Genomic DNA, 23,009 nt, shown 5'->3' with positions numbered 1-23,009 from the left:
ACGGCCAAGCCCATCTTACTTAGTGCGCAAGCAAAGTATTCTTACGGTACTACAAATCTAGTAACTATGGCCTATTGTATGTTTAGTCTAGGGTTTAACATTCTATTAATATCCCATATTTGGTTCTCCTTGTTGGGTTTAAATCCTTGTCAAAACAGTAATTAATTAGTTTTAAAACAAAGTTATTAATTAGAAAAATTATGCGAGCCTTAGATTAATCAAACATCAATATTATGCACAAGAGAATAAATATGACACAAGATATGATGATCCTAGAAAACACAATGGAATATATATATATATATATATATATATATATATTACATAAGATATGATGACCTAGAAAAACTAATGAAATAAACTATTTTACAGTATAAAACTTAGGGGGGGGGACATGAACAAATCCATTCACAAATAGAAGTTAACAAACTGAATAACCCTATTTTCGCAAACTTAACTATAGTTACCCAATTGAGCTCTAAGATCTACAGACGTCTCAGGTATGGATGTATTCCAAATGTGAACCTGTAGTCCACAACTGCAAGACCACCCCCGAAGGTTTGCTCCATAGTAGACCTCTAGTCTACAACTTTAGGATCACACTGGAAGATTTAGATCCAGCATCCAGATTTTGTTTTGTTTTTTTTAAGGAATATCATTGGTAGAAGATATGAGAGAGTTTTGGATGTAGAAACCCTAGATTCAAAATATGAGGCACATGAGGTGTTTTATCTCTCTTTTAAAAGTCCTCTAGGTTTAGCCTATAATGTCATTTAAATACTGCAACAAACTGATCATGAGTTGGGCTAGAAATGGACAAATTATGGGCTTTTTCACGTTTGTTGATTTTTGTTGATTTTATGATTTTTGCTAAGCCAAACATCAATTAAAAAAAAAAAAACCAGATTTGCATCTTTATTTATCCTAGACTTGGGTCTTTTTCTTGGACTTGAAAGTACACATTCTAACTTGACAGACTTACAATTTTTCATGGTTTGCCAATGCTACAAACTTAAAACCTAACACATTGTAGCATGTAATTTAGTATAGTGAAGATGTAACCATCAAGGGCTTTCCTTTGTGTATGTAGATCTTTGCATTCATTCTCTCCCTTTATACTCACTTTATTTTATTTTAGTTTCTAACAGTATGTATAACAGCGAAGATGAATATTATGCATACATAACTCACAATTAAAGAAATGCAAGATCTTCAAGGTCCATGAAAGAAGCAAAACAAATTATAAAGTATTTAAAAGAAAAAAAAAAAAGAGAGTCGTAGTAAAATATAAAAACTCAAAGGATGATAGTAAGTTAGTAATGCAACATCAATACCATATGATTACACACATTTCCTTTATTAAACCAACGGAAAAGAAAAACAGAACCAACAAAAACATACACTGCCCTTTTCTAGGGGCTTCAGGTAGGAAATAAAAACACACTGCCTTTTTTCTAGTGGCATCATGTTTTCATATCACACATCAAAATTAAAGATACATACTTCATGTCACACCACATCTTAATACTATATATATAGCATCCAGCCGGTTACCTAGGTAACCACATTATTTAATTTAGTAGCAATACCAGTTCAAAGTAAGGTAGCAACTTAAGCCCATGAAGCACCATCTTTGTGGCAACACTTGAAACTGATATACGTGTCCATGATGCGATGACAATGGGAGCATTCCATGGTCTCTGGTATTTTTGCAGTGTTGTATGGAATTTTCACTACAAAAAAGGGGTCTATAGCCGCGTTTTTATAACCAGGGCTAAAGGTCAGACCTATAGCTGCATTTTTTAACCATGGCTATAGACTGCGGGCCTATAGCTGCGTTTTACAAAACGCGGCTATAGAGCCACTTTGAGCTGCATTTATAACCGCGGCTATAGTATTTTTTTAAAAATATATATATATATATATATATATTTATATATTTTTGGGTTTTTTTTTCCCCAAAAAAATTCAAAATTCAAGCCAAAAAAATTTCAAAATTCAACACAAATCCAGAAAATTCAAAATCAAACACAACATACTCACAATACAAACACACCCAAAAAATTCAAAATCAAACACAACATTGACAATACAAACCCACGAATCTCCTCTCATTCAACAAAACCAACCCAAATTTAACACTAAATCCATTCAAGGAACACAAAAGCACTAGCTCAGAAACACAAGAACAAGCTCAAGAACACAAACCCATTTAAACATAAGCACAATATCACAACACAATAGCAAAAATAACCTCTAGCAAAATTATAATACCCATAAAAAGATTTGAAAATTTTTACCTCAAATAGTAGAGATGAGTGAGCCTTAGCTTTTCTTATGAAGTTTTCCAGTGACCCTTGCCTGAAAAATGAAGTATATGGTGTGTACCGGTGGGACACTGAGAGAGAGGAGTGTGCGTTGTGTTGAAAGAAAAATAGAAGGAAAGAAAGAAAAAAAAGAAGTAGCAGCAATGAAACAAAGAAAAAAAAAAAAAGAGTTGTGCTAGAGTGAAGAAGGAAGAAAGAAAAAGGAAAAAAAAAAAAAAAAAAAAAAAAAAGAGAGAAAGAAAGAAACCCAGGAAAGCAGACTGAAGAATGACCAAAAAAAGAAAAGATAAGAGTGGGGGTAGGTGGGAAAGTGGGGTTTTTTTTTTTTTTGGTGTTACTTATAGCCGCGTTTTTGAAAGGCTATAGGCCCAACAACAAAGCGCAGGTTAAGGCACTTACTAATGCGGCTATAGCCCCTTCCTTATAAAAAATATATGTTCGGCTGTACATGTTATCCTTTTAAAAAATATTTTTTTGCTGGCAAATTTGATCATCAGTCTCAAGAACCTCCTTATGGTATTCTATGAAAACGGATTGGAAGTCCTCCTCCAAACGCTGCTTCCAACTATCAACCTTCTCCAAGACTGTCAGCATTTTTTTCCCACTGATCACTATAATGCTAGACCCTTGGCTGAGCACAGCCCATTCTTTCTTTTGCTTCTTGTAGGAAATCAATTTTTCGATATGTAGCTTCACTGCCTTCACAGAGTCCATCTTGGTCTCCCTTTTAAGTTCTTAATCTTGTTCCAAAATCGTTTTAGGTTGTCACCTTGGATGGGTACCGACTCTATGGAAATCCCTTTTTTCTTTCTCATTGGATCATTGACAAGGACCTCTGCACTTTTAGTAAAATTTTGGATCCACTCATTGTCCTGACCTCCATACAAAAAGATGTACTTCTTCTCTTTGATCTGAATGAACAAGATAGACGTACGTGAATATGTGTAATGCAAAAAATCCTCCCCCCCCCCCCCCCCCAAAAAAAGAGCATGTACAATTAAAAACCTTGTAACTCAGTCCAAATTCTATATATATAGCATGCATGAATGCGTACATCTACAAATTCTACAGAGTTAGCTTCGTGCCTCTTAAGGCCTTGAGAAACTTCCAGTATGATTGGACCATCCTGGAGATTATTTCCTATAATTATCTAATGTGTTGTGTGAGAGGAGAGAGGACTACACAGTTAGAAAAATAGTCAGGTAGTCGAAGAACGCTAAACACCCTTGTTAGCCAAGAAAAAGAATGTGTATATCTACGTGTATATATAATCAAACCCATTTCAAATGAAGAAGATGCTTATGCCTCATAATCATAAGGCGAGGATGATGCCTGAACTTTAGGCAGTTGCAAATATCAATTGTGAACACGTGTGCGAGCACATGCGCAGGTATGCATATACATGCATTAGATTTGTGAAATGATTTTACCCAGTTTTCTATCCGTGAATCAACGCGAGTTGCTGTTAACCCTATCAAACCCTTTTCCATCAACAGAGTTTTTTCTCTTTCGCAAGTGAATGGGAAGGCCTCAGCTTCGCATACCTTGATCATGTGAATTGCATTCTTACATTCCACCTTTCCTTGCTGGTTAAACGCCACAATTAAGGGCTCGTTAAACTTGAAGTTCCACTTCTGATTGATGTACCTATGGCTTGCTCTTGGTAAAGAATAATCCGTTGCTACGTATAGCATCTTAGACGACTGCAGGTCTTTGGTCCATTTCGGTTTCAGGTCTTCGGTCCATTTCTTTTTCAGGTCTTCGGTCCATTCACTACAACAAAGTGTAGTTATTTCAACCCTTTTTTATCGAGGGTTTACTAAAATCTGTCGATATAACCTATAAATAAAAATACAGAGGGCTTTATCACTAAACTTTATTTCAAGTGTTATTTAGTCCCTCAAAATAAGTTAAAGCACCCATGAAATAAATAGCAAAAAAAAAAATCCACCAGTTTTTTCAGCCAACAACCCTTGGTAAAATATTACAAATTTTTCAGCCCTTGAAAAAAGCCCACAACAAAATTTTCATCCCTTGCAAATAGCCACAGCAAAATTTAAAACTATAGCCGTATTATATAAATTTAAAAAAAATTAACTAACAAAACACAGGGCTCTTATCACTTTCAGAGCATAGAAATCGCAGAGCATGGAGATCTCATATCTCGTCGATCATGGAGATCTCATAGAGCTCGACGATCATCGATTTTGTACGTAATCACATAGCTCTGATTAGGTACGAGTTCATCTCCATTTTGTGACTCTTCATCTCTCTGCCGATTTAGACGATCACCGTTTCTCAGCTCCGATTAGGTACAAATCACAAACCCTAATTTCGTCTTTGATTTTTTGGTTTTTTTGGTTTACCCACACTTTTTCATCAATTTCCCCATGATTTCGTTTCACATTTCTCAGAAAACGGAGCTCATCATCGATTTCCCTATAGAAAGCTGTGCAGCACCATCAGGTAATGATATTCCAGCAAACGGCGCGAAGGTTGAAGAAGGTCTCAGCGTCTTCAAGTCCGATAAATTCGATGCCGATTCTTTCGTCCAGTCTCGCTGCTCTCTGAACGAGAAGGTTCTTTTTCTTTTTCTTCTTTTTCATCTTAATCTCTGTTTGGTTGCTTAGATAACAAAATCGAATCGGAATTGACTTTCTCTAACAATGAAATTCTGTTCATTTTCCTTTTGTTTAGTTCGGTTTAGGTTTCAACAGCTACAATTAGAATTGCAGTTCCGATTTTATGGATTTTTAGCCTGTTAGGTTTTGATTTCAAGGTTCTGTGCTTGAAATATAATTATACAAGTAGAATTTAGAAGTTCATCTCTGCGAAATTTTCTCTAGCATTGGCAATTTTCACGAAAATTGTGTTAAAAAGAGTTCTTTGGCATGTTGATTTTCGGCGTTGTTGTGAAGCTGTTTGTGATTAGAGAACGGAACTAAATATGATCTTTTCTTATACACACAAGATCGATATTTGTGTATCCGCTGCTGTTTTGGCCTCATCTTCACATTCCAATTCAAGTGATCAAGCTAGATGAACTCAAATTTAGTAGTCTCCCATATAGATTTTCGGAACAATCTGCATTGTTCGGTTGAAAATTTCATATTGGTTGTCTTCTACTGCCTGTGTGTATGACCGGTACAATGCATTTGTCAAAGCATTGAACATTTCCTTATCACCTTTGGATTAGACATCCATTTGTTTACTTCATTTTATACATCTATCAATAAGTCTACAGACACAACTTTGTTGACATGGTGTATTGTGATTGGTGCAGAATAAGAGTGTTGTCATGGTGGACCTAGGTGAAAGTGATGTTGCTCTAACTATAACAGGCTATGTTGATAGTTGTAAAAAAATGATATTTTATTTTTGATAAGTAAATAGCTGTGAAACAAAGTTGTGTTCCTAGCATTATGTGTTTTTTTTTTTTTTTTTTTTTTTGGGTTTCATCATAGACTATACTAACAGGAAAGAATGGGGAACAAAAGCAAATCTAATCTTTTCCATTTAGAGACATCAAGCAAGAGCAGTGAAAGTCTTCTCCAGATAGTGACATGGAATCCTAATAATGCTTTTTTGTTTCAATATCTCAATTTCTTCCTCTAAAACCAGTAAACAGCCCCATCTAACTCCCTCTCCTTGTGCAATAATGTCATGATAATAAATTTGGAAAGAAGCCTAAAACAAACTTGAATATTATTTTTAAATTTCTTGTGCCCACCATTAACATAATGGATTTTATATCCTCAACTACCACCTCTGTGCTCTTCAATGGTGTCAGGCTAACATTTTTATCATATTCAGGCACTAGACAGGGTGATCTGTAATTGCCTTATCTATTTGTGTTGTATATGGAACTTTGGGGTTGTAAATTATGAGTGATATTAGTTGGGTGGGTGAGTTTCTGTTAGAACTTCACGAATTGGACCATCCTTTTTCACATTTATTTTTACATTACCATCCTCTGTTTGCTCCGGCTGCCAGATCGAGTGTCGCAATGCCATCAACAAGGTTTTACAATCATTCTCAAACTCCAGAAAGAAGATGAGGCCTATGAATCTATGATAGGTTAAAAGCCAGTATAAAATTTACACTATTATGTACATTAGTACATAGATAATTAATAGATCCATTATAAATACACAATGGGATGTTCCTCCTGTTAACTCCCTAGCTACAATAGAGTCTAACCATGGAAATGACAGAATAAGAGACCCCTTAGATGAGTTGATGGATACACAACTTCCTTCTTTGAACACCAACATTCCCTCCTTCTCAACTAGACCATCATGGCAACCTCCACCAAAATCCACCAAAATCTAATTTAATTTAAAAAGATTCCCAAGAAAAAATGCAACTTCTCAATTTAAGAAGAACAAAAAAAATTATCAACTTCTCAATAAGTTGCTATTTTTAATTTGCTGGTTTCTTTTTAAAAATTATTTTTCAGAAAGAATTGTCTAAATTTATGTTATCTCTGTGGATTCAAGAAAAGGGCAGCAGCCAAGTCTCAAAGATTCAGTCAGATGGCTTCAAATAAAAAAAATATTTGATTTTTAAAGCTTTTAATTCTATTTTCATACAATTTCTGTATGTTTAACTACTCTATATATGATAACTGCTTTAACTTGTACTTATTTTCTACATGCCTGTGTATCAAAGTTCTCAACTTTTTGTACCATACCTCAAGGGGTGTTGTTGATCAAAGTTATTATCCAAATATTTTGGAAGAAGAAAGTGCCTTTTGAGCTGGAGCTCATTGGCTGTTATTGATTTACAATTGCTCGTGTTTGGGCGTTATAGCTTATTCTTTTAAAGCCTTTTCTACCATAAGTAACCTCGCTCATACTAGTCATTTTTTCTGTGCAGGACCTACCTTCTCAGCTGGAGGAGTTGATTCCTGAGCAACAGGTATGCGTTACCAATTTTTAATTTTGATTCCTTTTTCCTCTTTGCTCGTGCAATTAAGTTATTATTATTATTATTTATGTTTTGGGGGGAAATTGTGAGAAAAGGATGGTCTGCCTTGGAGGTGGAAAGCCCCTGTTTGGTTCCATTTTGGTGGTTGGATTAACTATTTGAGTGACAATGTTTGCCTTGCTTATTCTCTATTGAAGTATGAATATCAATAGTCATTTAACTAAAGTTTTTCAGCGACCCCTAATGGCGGAAAATGTTGGACAATGTTTTTTTAGGCTGATACAAATGTGGCCAAAGTGTTTATCTGCATACAGTTGAATGAAAGGAACTTATAATAGATTGATTTTTACCCAATACTGGCTATCTTATCTGTATTGGCAGAATCTATTTACCTAATTAAGAAGGGATTTAGGTGTTTGGCTTTTGGGAGAGACTGATTATTTGATTCTTAAGTAACATCGCTGTTTTAGGAATTTGAAAGTGAACAAAAAATAACCAAAACATCTATGTTTTGGACAGAACCATCCAAACTGTTCTGACCTGCAAATGGTTCTACAAATTTACCTGTTGAGCCATTGAGTTGAGAATTTTAACAATAATTTTACTAGAACAATTTTAGGGGGTGTGTTGAACCATTACACTGATTACAGAGACCAGTTCATGGTTGGCGGTCCAGGCCGTTTGTTTTTTCAAACACTGGTCATAACATTTTAAAGGCGGCTTTTGAACCGTTCTTTTTAATCAATGTGTATGTATTACCCAAGGTAATTGGATTAGAAATCTGTGTATGTATCTGTGTTAGCATAGATTGATACCCAAGGTAATTAATTTAGAGTTTTCAATACTGTAGAAACTCTTTGGAAACCTTATAGGTAAGATATAAGGTTGAAAATAGTTTCTCAATGCGAGATAAATGATCATAGGTTGGACCACTCATGTATCTTCTCCCACTTTTACTAAGGTTCCTCATTACAAGATTAGTAGGCAAGCCGTAACTGATCAGCAGGAATTGGAAGGAAATTGGATGTTGCAGCCAATTTGTTTGAAACATCATCACCATGCTCCACATATAAGCCACTCATCCTGCGCCAGCATTCTGGATACCTGGCACCATTCCTTGCAATAAGAACAAGCTGTTTCTTTGAGAATAAGTCTTTGGCTGCAATATCCACTAAAATCATATCTCGAAGAGACCCTGAAGTTCCTGATAAGGCTCGATAATATGATGATAGCCAAGAGTCGGAATGCTTTTAGTCAATCTAACAACATTCACCGTATACATCCGAAGAGTCATTTATTTGTTACCGGTATAAGTTATTATGGTCACATCCAGATAGAATCTTCATCATTTGTTGGCCGTAGCAAGGATTAAAAAAAAATCCATATATAGGACTCAGCCAAAATGCCCGAGGGCTGAGGCTTACAGGAAACAAGGTTCCATTACAAAACCATTCTACAAAGGACAGAGTCACATGGTGATTGGTCACAGAGAATAATCAAGGGCTCCAAAGAATGTTTACGGCGAGGACACAAAGGTGAGTAAGGCTGAACAGTTTAGGCCTAGAGTGGACTTTCAAACACGCGCAAAATTGACAATATCCATTTAGATTCTCCATTTGTTCTCTTAGAAGAATTTCTTGGCCTCAATGCGTCAATTAAAAGCAGACCTTTCAAAGTCAAGGTAGACTGTAGACATCTAATGTTGACAGCTCTTCTTCACCTTTGACAAAGATTATACAAACATATCCTTTTATGACAAATTTATAGTACTTCAATTCAAATTTAACATAGTTATGGGCACGTCTGGGATAATGTACAGATAATAGAATCTAATTTGGGGAGATAGAGACAGAGAGACCACACAGTGACACCAACTCCGTCCACTATACCCTCCTCCTAAATGCTCAGAGTGAAAATTTTGTGGTTTTGTTGCAAGTTACTTTTCTTTTTAGGTGGCATTGAGGAATCTTACTACTCAAGTGAATGAGGGGGCATTGCAAATATCTCAAGATCAAATGTTTGTGGAGATGTTTGGACCTGAGTGTCATGGATGAGTTCGTGGCTATGGGGCTGGAGTCACTCCTACCATGTTATGGGGTTCCTCCTCATCTAGAATGTATGATCTTGAGAAGCGACTCCAAGAATCTGAACAAAAACGCTTAGAATCTGAACACAAACGAATAGAGGCTGATGCAGAGTTGAAAGGAGAAGTAAAGTACCTCAAAAGCATGCTCGAACAACAAGCTATTCAAATGGTAGAACAAAGAAGACATTTTGAGGAACAACAAGCTAGTCAAATGGTTGAACAAAGAGCACATTATGACAATATGATGATGCGGATGCTCAATTATATCACCTCGCAATTAGCCCAATCTAGTAGTGATCACTAAGGTATGAAGATTAACTCAAGCTAGTGATTGTTTTAGTACTATTGGATAAATTTGGATTGACTTGTTGAGTTGTTTACACTGAGTTGTTATATATATTTCCTTATTGGGGTTTGAGACTTTAAGTCATGATAAATTGTATCTCTTGTAGTCTAAATTACCTATTATTACAAAAGTTAAAACTATTAAAATATGATAAATTTAATTATTTAATTACATAATTCTAAATTCTAACATCATCATTATTTTTTTTTTTAACGAAAGTCTAATAATAGATGGATCATCCACAACAAGGTTAGAATGGTTATGACAAATAATGATGTTCCTGTTGGTAAATTATGATTGTTTGTTTGGCTGTGTGCATATATGATAACATATATAACTATTAAAATTAACTTTTGAATAGTTTTTGAATTACAAGGGAAAGTATGATAGTAATTATTTGACTTAAAAAAATTTTGAATAGTTTTTGATGATTATAAAGGAAAGTTGATTAGTTAAAGAGTTTTGTAGTTCAGTGATGTTGTCAAGTTCTTTCCAATATGGCTCATAAGCAATTGATTGTTTTACAGGTTCCTCCTGGGCTGGACAGCAAGGCTAGCACAGCCATAAACAAGGGGAGGATATACATATCCAAGACCAGCCCACAAAACGTCTTAGATTCATACCTTTATAAGAATCATTGAGGGATTTGTGTAGTTTTTGATTCTGCTAAACTGATAAGTGATAGGCCTAGACCTGTGTGTCTGTTAAAGCTATGGTATATTGAAATTTTCAGGGGGGATTTTATAGATGCTTCTCTCTCTTAATGATTGTTTGATCATACAGGATTGTTGATACTTTTTACTTTGTGTATTTGGGTTCTTGTGCAGTCCTTTAATTTCTTGTTTTAAGCTTTCTTAATCAATTGCCAGGTTTATGTTTGGCATCAATTTGCCACCACTTGCTACCATGTCTAACTTCATGAATGTATATATATATAGTGCATGATTGTAGTTTTGTTTTTAAATAAAATAAAATCTTATTTTGAGGGTCAAGAGACCTCTTAAATAACCTTATTTATCAAGGGTTGTAAGTATAAATCTTTTAAACCTTGGTAAAAGGTTATTTAAGGGTCTCTTGACCCTCAAAATAAGATTAGAGCACTTGTTTTGAGGGGCACGAAGGCTTTCAAAATTTCTTTTTCGACGGTATATGTTTCAAAGGTTATCAAGGGTCGGTTGGACTCTTAAAATAACTTCTTTCAAGGTTTTTTAATACTCTTTTTAGGAGTTTTGACCCTTGAAAAAAGTCTAATTTGTTGTAGTGATTGCTTCACAAATGGTATCCACACAATCCTATATTGGTCCTCCTTCCCTATTTTATCAAGAAATGGCTTGAGAATTGAGATGTCATCACGGGAGGTATGTAGGCCCGAAATGAACAAGAAGATACTCTTCCCCTTTAGGGAATTAATTTCAACCTGCAGTTTGTACGATACAATCAAATGTTTGAAATATTAGGCCAAACTAAACCCAAATATACCGTGTCCCCAAGGTCCATTTTAGCTCATTATGAAGATTGTGCCCATTGCCAAAAAGTTGTATTTTTTTGACTTTGTATTCTTTAGTTGTTTATATAAAAGGGGTAGTGCCATGATTGAATAAATTGATTAACGTGAAACATTTCTCATTTTTCTCATCATTTTAATTGAATTAATTGTTTAACGTGAAACATTCGTCTTCTCATCAATTTAGTTATAGCAAGCTGTAGATATATATTATTATATTGTGTGTTATATTCTTGTAACAAACAAAACAGTTTGAGTCTCAATTTGTTATATTATTGTCTCGCATAGATTTTTTTTTTTTTTTTTTATAATTCAAAAAACAAATAATTTCTTTTCATCAAGTCGTACATATATAATTATTTTCTAAATTATATTAATCATAATTTCTATTTTTTAAATATTTTAAATAAAGGTTTATTTTTTAAATAAATCAAAGATTGCACATTAGATCTAAAGTATATATAATAATATTTTTTTAGAAAATATGAAATATATATTATATATACGTATCAATTAATTTAATATAAATTAAATAATAAATGTCACTTTTTTAGGGTTATAGATATCACTTTAATTTATATACTTTAGCGTATACCATGTAAAATAAGATAAATATAAATAATGATAAAAACTAAATGAAAATAATTGTTTTTTTTTTGGGATGATTTAGTGTTTAATCATAAAATTCATAGCATACTTAGAGAAACAATTACACTCGGTATAGTAGTAATATAACAACAATCATACTTTTTTTTGGAATGAATAGCAACCAAACTATTGAGTGATCTGATATACTTAAACAAGAGCAAAGATGTCCTACAAATAAAGCATACCGGTTCTTCAGTGGAACCATCAATTAGTGGCGGCATCTTAACAATCAATATTTTTTCAAGTACCTCCACGAGGTCCTTAGGAGTCTTAACAATTTCCTTGAGCTTTCTGTAATCCTCTTCCTCTGCATTGAACCCAAACTCTTTCATCATTATCGGCAGTCCATCATTTTATGGCAATGAATCAATTATAATTATTATTTTTAATAAATATGATAGTTTTTAATTTATGATGTCCGTTCTTGATAATCATGTATTCTTTATAATCAAACCAAAATATCATGTGGTTTTTGGTCTAAGTGAAAATCGAAATCTATCTCTTATTATGATAAGAGACTTTACCATTTGAGATAATAAAAACCTACTAAAGTAATTACTTGAATGTGCAAATACAAGCAAGAAAGCTTGCATCCGTATAAATAAAACATCCTAGAAATTAATTACTCTTAAGATCGGTGAGGATGACTGAGAGTTTATCAGCATAGGGGTGTAGTTCCTGTTTCTTCTCCCTGCAGTGAATATATGGAGGCATGTAAGGCAACCAATTAATGTCATTTAACAGTAGTAAGATGGTATATACCACGCAACCATATATATTAGGGTAAAGCCTTTTTTTTCCCCAAATTAATGAAAAGAAAAAGAAGAGTAGATAAAGGCTTTGTAGGTGAAAGTGCCAACGCCACCCTTAAAGGAATACTCACTCGGAGGATAGCCTACACACTCATTTTAGTTTGGCCTCTTTTAGGTTAATTAGACATTGTTATACATGTGAATGTGGAATAAATGACTATACATAAGATTCATAATTGGATAAGGTGGTCTAATTAAGAAGTTAGTACTTGCGGTCAAGAGTTTTGTAACTCAATTGTATTCTTTGAATCTCTAAAATGATGAGCATGTAGATGACAAGAACTTACTCATCCGTAATGAGGTAGCAAAGCTGAGTCGTGCTGGCTACAATAGTTTCAATAGCCCAATAAACAGCCACTGCAACATCATTCTTGTCATAATTCGACAGCTTTGTCAAGTCAATGATGCATTTGATCACTTCCACTGTGGATTTGATCACCTTTTTAAGATCAGCAACTGCTTGGCTGTGCTTCTTCAGTTTTTCAAAAAGAACAGGTACCCCCTTCAGGGTTCCCATTGATTTGGCAAGTTGGTCCGATGACTGAGTTTTGGCAAGTAGGCAAAATTCCCCGTAGTCCAAAGCGAGAGTAGCTAGAGTCAACACTGCCTTTGCATCCCAGGAATAGCTTGATAACTTCTTAAGTATTGACAGTGTTGTTTCCCGAGCAATTTTCTCACCTGGGCCCTTGCATTGCATCTGGCATTTGGAAAAATTAAAAATAAATAAATGTTAAATATCTAAGTTAAAACATTAACTTTTTTGGGGATGCTATTAGCAATTTGATTACAATTATTTACATCTTTTGGAAAAGAAGTCTTTGTACACACTTTGGAACATAATCTTGTAATTGGTACGCAAAAAAGGCGAGTCAGCAAAGTGGATTGTTGCTATATAAATCATGTTGCTATCACGCATCCTTACATGAGGGGATGTTACATATAACATGTTACGCCACTTAACCTTTACACCAATCACAATATATTATCTCAAAAACTTGTGAAAAAGCATTTGTCAATATTGAGTCTCTAAAAAAAAGGGAAGAAGATAAAAAATAATAATAATTACCTCACAGGAGCCTACCTCTTCACAATGTGTCTCATAGAAAATCCACTTGACACCACTGTGTTACCACACACACACACACATGAGTGTGTGTGTCTATATATATATATATATATATATATATATATATATATATATATATATATATAACAAGGAAATATGTTACTATAAAATAGTTTGTTGAAACTTGAGACTGTCTAATTAAACATTGTAAAAAAAAAAAAAAAAATCTAAAATGAAATAATGTTTTCATCTAAGTTGTTGACTTCATGCTGATTTAAATGAAGACATCCAGGATTTAAATCCTACTCCATTATATATATATATATATATATATATATATATATATATATATATATATATATATATATTTGTACATTTTTAGATCCATGTAAACTAGATTGTTTAACTTAATTAATTAACCAAGTGAATACTTAGGTTTATTATTTAGATCTAAGTTAAAACAAAACAATCATATCATGCAAAGCAGCAACTGAAGCGATCATCAAGTTCTTGACATGAATCTTGATCTAGATAACCTTAAGTGTGTATGAAGGTAAATACCTCTAAATCTCACAAAAGATTCAACACACAACACATCAAAGACTTCTAAAACGTAGTTAGAGTTTTTCCTTTTATACTTGGAGTAAAACATAAAACCCTGCACGTCAAACGGGCTTGGCCTGAATTGAAATTTTTGCAAAAAAATAAATCTGTACGTGGTTCGATCGATCGAGTCTAATTTTTTATTGATCGAGCCTTGCAGATTTAGTCCAATAAATTCTATAATCATTTGATTCCAATTTTACAAAAAAAAAAAAAAAACACTTTGAGCAAGCCTAAAACTAGACTCAATGTTTTGATCATGGTTTGCCAATATATTACAAAATGAAGTTCTAATACATTTAGTTCCTAAAGTCTTAGAACCTAACAAACTCCCCCTTTGGCAATCTGTGACAAAACACATCACAAAAAATAAAATGCTCAAAGTTACAAACAGCCCATTCAAATTCAAAATGCCCTAAACACAATTCAACCTAACTACTATCTATCAGTTGCCAATGTAGACATCAACCATGACTGAATTAACCTGTAAATTCCTGAAACACTCAATAAACACGCATGTGTGGAAAATACAAGTAGAATAAAATAAATTCTTGATTTCACAGAACATAAAATAAGACATATACCATGAGTAACCTCATAATATAAATCAATAACCAATGTATCATATGTGAAACAAGAAACAATAAAAGAAACAAAACATAAAACATAGTGTCTCCCCCTAACATATACAACCACCCATAAAAAAGAAATACATCATCACCAAAAAGAATACATCATGAAGCTCCTAGATACAATCTATGTACTCCAAAACAAAACTCCACCTATCTCCATGCATATATGTACTCCCCTTTTTGTGACAAATTGCCAAAGGGCAATCAAGACTCATCATCAAAAGGTGGAGGCGGTGGAGTAGAACCTCTAGCACCCGCCAAATCCACTCATAAAGCCTAAAGCTCAGTGAGCACATCCAACAGAAGCTGACCATGCGTCGCCTGAACAGTCATGACAGTATCCAGCATACTTCGTATAGAAGAATCGCTCGATGAAGACGGTGGAGGATCAACAGTAGCTGTGGGGTCTACATACTCCTCAACAATAGGGTCACCAGAAGTAGGAGGCCTAAATGCAGCACCTGTAGAAGACTCAACTCTAGGGCACTTAGAGCTAGCTTTCAACTAAGCTGCTCTTTGCCTAAGAAATGTGGCACCTATAGGAGCTATGATATGTACAGGCTCAGACGCGGAAAAATCCTCTAAACCTAAATCTAACAAAATCGTATGAATATAAACCGGAAAGAAAAAACCATGAGATTTCGCGCTATTCCTATGAACCTCAACAAGAGAGCGAATGAAAAGAGTGGGAAAACTCATAGGAGCATTGGTGACAAGAGCATACAAAAATGTACATCTCTCAATGAGAATAGTATGTAAATGAGAGATAGGCCAAATGGAGTGACAAGAAATCCTGAAAAACAAATAGTTGAGCCTAGTAAGCTCATGAGAAGTGACAGGGGGATCAGTACCCCAACTAATGGTAGTACTAGTGATGAAAGACATGATGTCATCAAGAGGAGCGGTCTCAATGTAAGGATACACGGACTACCGTACCAAAGGTACTCCAAGAGCAGAGGCCACTACAGCAAGAGTAATGACATACTCTTAACCTCTTATCCAACTCCTCACATATTAAGTGTTGGAATCATCGGAGTGGATAGAGAGGTTCGAATTGAACTCTTTAATCAAAGCATGCAGCCGGAGGAGAATGCTCGAACTCTAAGAATGGTAACTAGCCCTTACACTCAAAGTTCTTATGTATCTCCAGATCTAACTCATCTAGAATGACCTTATGCTCAGTGCATACTGACCTAAAGATATTCATCTTCTCATAGGTTTCCTGGTTTTTCTCGGTTCTAAACCTATCACTCTCGAACACAGGGGTAGAGGGGGTGGTGGTTTTCTTGGCTCTAATCTTCCTAACCATGATGCTAAGGGTTGGAAGGGAAGATAGAAACAAAGAAAGAAAACCAAGGGCAGACTACATTAGTGAGGGTTAGAACACAATAATAATAATAATAATAATAATAATAATAATAATAATAATAATAATAATAATAATAATAATAATAACAATAACAATCTATATAATGCATGTGATGAATGCACATATAATGCATGATCTAATGCATTGAAATTTGTTCAATTTTACTTTATAAACCATCAATTGACTTGAGCAAAGAGTTTTAGTTCAAAAACCCCAAATTTTGAAAAACCCAATTCCCCAAAATTAAACTAAATTGATCAATTAATCATTACACTAGTTAGAAAACATCATATAATGACATAATCAATCAATAACACAAGTCAATTTCATCAATTTTATCCCAATTGAACAAAATTCCCAATTTCTCAAAGAACCAAGCCCTAAAAAATTCAATTTTCTTCAAATCACAAAATTAATCAAATTAATGCATGAGGATTAATTTTATATCATCTAAGAACAAAAAACCATTGATTTATTTTGAACAAAAACAACCAGAAATTCAAAATCCCCAAAAATTCTTAGTTCGAAAATATATGAAGAAAATGCATGAAAAAGGTAAATAAATTGAAAAAGGAGGGGTAAAAGAGACTTAAATAAGCTTGAAGACAAAAACTCTTGAGAGATTTGTGGAAGAAAACGACAAAAAAGGCTTAGATTGGATCGGTCAAAGAAAAATAGTGAGAAGAGTGTTTGAAAAGTTTTGAAAATAATGAAGAACACGTGAGAAACTTCTTTTTAAAACACTTACTGACCGAATTTTGATTGGTCGAAATTGATCATCGATTGATCGAAAAATGGATTCGATCAATCAAGCATCGATCAAGCACCGATCGAGTTAGGAAAATTAAAACCAAAATTTTTATTGCAATTTCGATCGATCGAAAATCTAAAAAAAAAAATGAGATTTTTGAAAAAACGAAGCAAGTATATGCGGAAACCACTCAAAACATAATATATTCATGAATAAATGCATGAGCATGAGTTTAAAATTTTTTCAAAAACACTTGAATTTAACCCATATCTTCTAAAAACAATATTTTCAACCTTTTGTGTCCCCAAAACTCAGACATTAAACACATTTTGCATTAAAATTAAGGAACATATAATCTTGGATGGCCAAAACAAATTCACACACAATATCATGTACTAAGTTTAGCAAAGAATAACTTGTGTAGTGTGTGCAACTAGCAATAGCATGAGATACATATGAGGTGATATGTAGATAGTAATCAATCACATTTTCTACAAAATTTATCACATAAGTCTGGAAGAGACTCACCTAAAGAGTTACATCATATAACTCTCACATCTCCTAGAAAACAAACTTGGAATCATGTAAGTTTCTTGTTTTGCCTCATAATGTACACACCAATTTTATTTCATTGTGAATTTATTATAGCCCAATAATGTACACACCAATTTGAGTATTAAACCGAGGCTACACCTTATATTCTTTTTGTGCATGTGCTACAATTTCTCGAGCACAAAATCTTATGATATGTACTAAGATGTTCATGATTGACTAGTAAGATGTTCAAGTCCAAGCAATCAAAAGCACGTGACTTCAAGATCAAAATCAAGATCAAGTGATCAAAAACTATAAACAACTCCCGCACAACATGCACTACATAGCTAAAACTAGCAAAGTGCAGTAAAATAAGCTCATCCAAGCAAAACCAGATACATAAGCATGTTATGTAAAAATAATATGGCTAACCTTGATTGCAAATCCAAGATATATAATACAAAACATATTTTTCCTTCCTTCCTTTTTAAAAAAAATTTATTTATTTAATATAAAACAAAAGCAACCTATCATGAAATGCATGAATGTTATGCAATGCAATTCCTAAAAGCCAAAAAAAAAAAAAAAAAAAAGGGCAAAAGAAGAATGGTCACAAAGAGTAGAGAGATGAAGCATAAGGACCATGTTAGAAAAACTCAATTAGATTGAGCATTTTGCATTCAAAACTTTTTAGGTGCAACTCTTGCATTGGAGTTATTATTCATATGAGAATGATGAGCAACTCCAGGATTGGTATAAAGGTTTAACGCCTTTACCAACTCACCAATAAGTACCATAGGATCTTGTGTTTAAGGCACAGACATAGGTACTTTTTTGCAACTTGAAACAGTTTGGGCAAATATGCCTAATCTTTCCACAAAAATGACAAACACACAAAGGTCTATCATACAACTTATCCTTAGGGAGGTTAGGATTCTTAGGCTTAGACTCTTTAAGATCAACCCTAGTCTTCTTAGGAGGTGGTGTAACTTCTACTGGTTTGATAGTCTCACTCTTGGGAGGCTCAGAAGAAGAAACAAAGTTTATGGAATGAGTTTCAGACACTGAGATGCTATCTACAAAATCTAGACCAGTTTTGTCTAAGGGAGACTTCTGAACACTCAACATGTGGTCAAGTTTAGAACTAGCAGACCTATTTATTTGTTCTCTAGTACTAGATAATTCTAGTTCCAAATTCTTAATCTTATCAAGCAAAAACAACATATTTTCAATCTTTACCTTATCAATCAAATCATTAGCATCAAGCAATTTCAGCGAAACTTTTTCTTATCAAGTTTAAGAGAGGCAATCTTCTTTAAGCCTAAGTCAACATTCATTGCATCATTTGCAACAACCTTGCATAGCTTATTAAAAGCTTCTTACAAATCAGCACACTCAGAAAGTTCCCCATCAGAAGGGTTCTCTTCAACCACAACACTTTCACCAATTACAGCAGTAGTTATAAAAGTAATGAAGTTTCCATCCTCATCACTACCAGACTCGTAATCAGAAACTTCATCATCACTAAGGGTTACAGCCATATCTTTACCCTTTGATCTAAAGAATGTAGGACATTCTGATTTCACATGACCGTACCCTTGACACCCAAAAAATTGTTGACCAAGTGAATTACTAGAGGTTTAACCTACTTTCTCTTTAGATTTATCAGTATTATTCACTTTAGTGGGTTCATTATTCTTAAAATTCCTAGGTTCAACATTGTTTTTATCTCTTACCCTTCTATTGTTATTCCTAAACAAATTTCTAAAGTTCTTGGCAAGATAAGCAATCTCTGTAGAAGAGAGTTCATCATCAAATCCATTCCCATCAACATCATCAACTGACTTAAGAGCCATTGATTTTGATTTGTTTGTCTTAGGTATGTCTAGCTCATAGGACTGGAGAGATCATACAAGCTCATCAACATGGATGGAGTTCACATCCTTGCTTTCAGTAATGATAGTCACTTTGGTTCTAAAGCCCTTAGTCAAGGATTTAAGAATCTTCCTAACAATCTTAGGTTGATCATAAATTTCACTCAAATTATATGCAGAGTTAACAATATCATTAAGTTTAGCATAGAATTCATCAAAACATTCATCATCAGACATTCTAATACTTTCAAATCTAGTAGTTAACTGTTGCAGTTTATTAATCTTAACTGCCTTTGTGCCTTCATGCACAATTTGGAGAATATTCCATGCAGTGTGAGCAACCTTTACATTAGAGATTCTCTTGAATTCCCTCATAGAAACAACATTGAAAATAGCATTTATGGCCTTCCTATTAAAAGCGATTGTTTCTTTCTGAGAAGTTGACCACTCGCTTACAAGAGTAGTCGGTTTCTTCCATCCGTATTCAACGGAGTTCCAAATTCTCTCCTCAATAGATTTCAAGAATGCTTTCATTCTTACTTTTTAGTAGGCATAGTTGTTCCCATCAAAGTGAGGTGGGATCATAAGAGAGTGACGATATTCCATGACAACAGAAGTCAAGGATCAACTCTTAGATCAAAAGATCTAAAAACACAAGAGCTAACATGTTCTAATACCACTTGTATGTTTTTAGATCCCTATAAACTAGATTGTTTAACCTAATTAATTAACTAAATAAATATTTAGGTTTATTATTCAAATCTAAGTTAAAACAAAACAATCATATCATGCAAAGCACCAATTGAAGCGATCACCAAGTTCTTGACATAAATTTTGATCTTGATAACCCTAAGTGTGTATGAAGGTAAACACCTCTAGATCTCACAAAAGATTCAATACACAACACATCAAAGACTTCTAAAACGTAGCTAAGGTTTTTCATTTTATACTTGGAGTAAAACATAAAACCTTACACGTCAAACGGGCTTGGGCTGAATTGGAATTTCTGCAGAAAAATAAATCTGTATGTGGTTCGATCGATTGAGTCTAATTTTCGATCAATCGAGTCTTGCAAATTTAGTCCAATAAATGCAATCACTCGATTCCAATTTTACAAAAAAAAAAAAAAAAAAAAAAAAAAAAAAACACACACACACTTTGAGAAAGCCTAAAACTAGACTCAATGTTTTGATCATAGTTTGCCAATATATTACAAAATGAAGTTTTAATACATTTAGTCTCTAAAGTCTTAGAACCTAACACACACACACACACACACACACACACACATATATATATATATATATCATCATCAAAAGTATAAAGGTACTATATACCTGCAAAACAGTATCAACAGTCATGGTGGCACGGTTAAGGACGTTGTTGACAATAGAGAAAAGAGATTCAACATCCAAATTTTCAATATCAGAGGGGGCATGGGTTGTGATAATTTGGGTCAAGATCTCGTCGGACAACGTTGGCAGTAAGCTCAGGCTACCCACATTGGGTTGACCTGAAGAAACTAATGCCATATTGCTGGCCATGTTGTTGTGCAGTGTTACACGAAACAAGTTGGGTCAGAAGCCCTTCGGTTTAAGGCTCAAAAGTGGCTTGTATGTTGTTGTAATCTGCAGGGCACGTCCATTTATAGGCCATAAGAGCGGTAAATAGTATAACGTGAATCACGACATGTTTTACAAGTTTCATAATTATGGCAATTTGTTTAGAGTTAGTGGTCCCTAAGATTTCATGATATTAATGAGATCATCTTGCTAGCATTTTGGGTGATTACTCCTTATAATAACTTGGTGTATGTGTGATAGAGAGAATTTATATTTCTGAGAAAATAATTAGATACTCAAAAAGATCTACATACTTTCATTTGTCAAAACAATAATAATTATGGCAATTTGTTAACATAAATAATTAAGTGATGTTAACAATGAGTTCATATAGTGGGTAATTAAGTAGTAGACAAACAAAAAGTGGTGCATTCATATAAGTAGAACTGGGCAAAAATTGTCCAGTTACAGTTGATCACATCAATATATTGCAAAATAATTACTAATATCAATAGTGTGAAAACTTTTTGCTTTTGTTGTTCTCTTTCCGTATTCACCGCTTGGTATTTGATTAAGTTTCATTGTTGTTGTAAAAAAAGAAAAAGAAAAGGTGTGGCCCAGCTTTCAATATTAAAAGGATTTCTTTTAAATACTTCTTTGTTAACATTTTTCCTTTATTTCATCTATATTTTATTTTATTTATTTTATTATTATTACTATTATTTTTTATTTACACTCCACTTAGGAGAAGGGAAATGAATGAAATGGAAAAAATTATTTTAAAATATTGTTTCTATTACCTTGTTTGGGAATTTTAATAGGTGTAATGAAAATGTCATTCCCTTGTTTGGAAACAAGGGTTGACCTTAACTTAACTTTTTAAAAATATGGAATAGGTAGAATAGAATAATCATTTCCTTCTATTCCCTAAAAAGTTGAAAATTTCATTTTTCCAGTAATTTGGAGGAATTGAAGGGAAACTCACAAAATACTCCTATATATTCAGTCATTTAAAAATACAAAGGGTTTCATATTAATATTGTTTTAAAATAATTCTATTCATTTCCCTCTATGGTACTTCCAAACGTTGTCTTTTTTTTTTTTTCTCTTATTTTGTTTTATTTAATTTATAAGGATTACTTCCAAACAATGTTAATTACCTTCCATTCCTCTATTTAAAATATCCAAGCAAGATTACTTAATTTCATTCCTTTCATTTCTTTTACATTCTTTTCCATTTCTTTCCATTATTTATATACATTCCATTCAATTTCATTCCTTAATGGTATAAAAGTGTTTTAAGGGTCAATTTGGGTTAATTTAAAAGGCTAGTTTAGTTTCACTTCCACTTTATATACAACTTTTTAAAACTTCATTTTTGAATGAAATTAGTTTAGTTTCACTTCCACTTTATAGACAACTTTTTAAAAACTTCATTTTTAAAGGATATTTATATGTTTTATACCATATTTTTTAAAACAAAATAAATAAATTCATCCAAATACACACGATCTAGAACTACATGCTTTCACTTATAGAAATAACATGTTAAGAAATAATAAATATTCAATTAAGAATTGTAATGCATATTTTTCGAAAAATATATACTACTACTACAACAAATACATTTATTAATAATTCTTTAATTTTTTTTTTATATAAGATAAAAATTCTACTCTAACCTAATCTAAGTGTATATGTATTTGTGAAGCTCCCTCTTAGAGATTAAACTCCAGCTTTTGTCTTCCACACCCCACAAGTACTTATACTTGTGAAGTGACTATTAATTATAATGAATGCACAAATTCTTTATAATTAAAATTACTTTTCTTGATGTTTATGAATGGCATAATTTTTTTTTATAAAAAAACATATATAAAACTTATAATTAAATGAATTATAAAAATCCATGAAAGGGGTTTTTTTTATTAAAAAAAACCATGAAAGAAATAAAAATCTACTGTCC

At 33.3% G+C, this 23,009-nt stretch overlaps 1 long non-coding RNA gene and 1 pseudogene across 1 annotated transcript; one reads left to right on the top strand and one right to left on the bottom strand.

Annotated features, from left to right (window-relative positions):
• Positions 1–1,611: 1,611 nt before the first annotated feature.
• LOC142628633 (protein SIEVE ELEMENT OCCLUSION B-like) lies at positions 1,612–21,025 on the bottom strand (annotated as a pseudogene).
• Positions 4,436–10,451, top strand: LOC142629705 (uncharacterized). Its single transcript, XR_012843098.1, has 5 exons — positions 4,436–4,639; positions 4,742–4,906; positions 7,206–7,247; positions 9,209–9,647; positions 10,216–10,451. It is a non-coding gene; the product is annotated as an uncharacterized LOC142629705 (long non-coding RNA).
• Positions 21,026–23,009: the final 1,984 nt, after the last annotated feature.

This window comes from Castanea sativa, chromosome 3 (assembly GCF_040712315.1).
Source record: "Castanea sativa cultivar Marrone di Chiusa Pesio chromosome 3, ASM4071231v1".
Taxonomy (NCBI): Eukaryota; Viridiplantae; Streptophyta; class Magnoliopsida; order Fagales; family Fagaceae; genus Castanea; species Castanea sativa.
The sequence above is the reverse complement of the archived record's forward strand: the minus strand, read 5'-3'. Positions and strand labels throughout refer to the sequence as shown.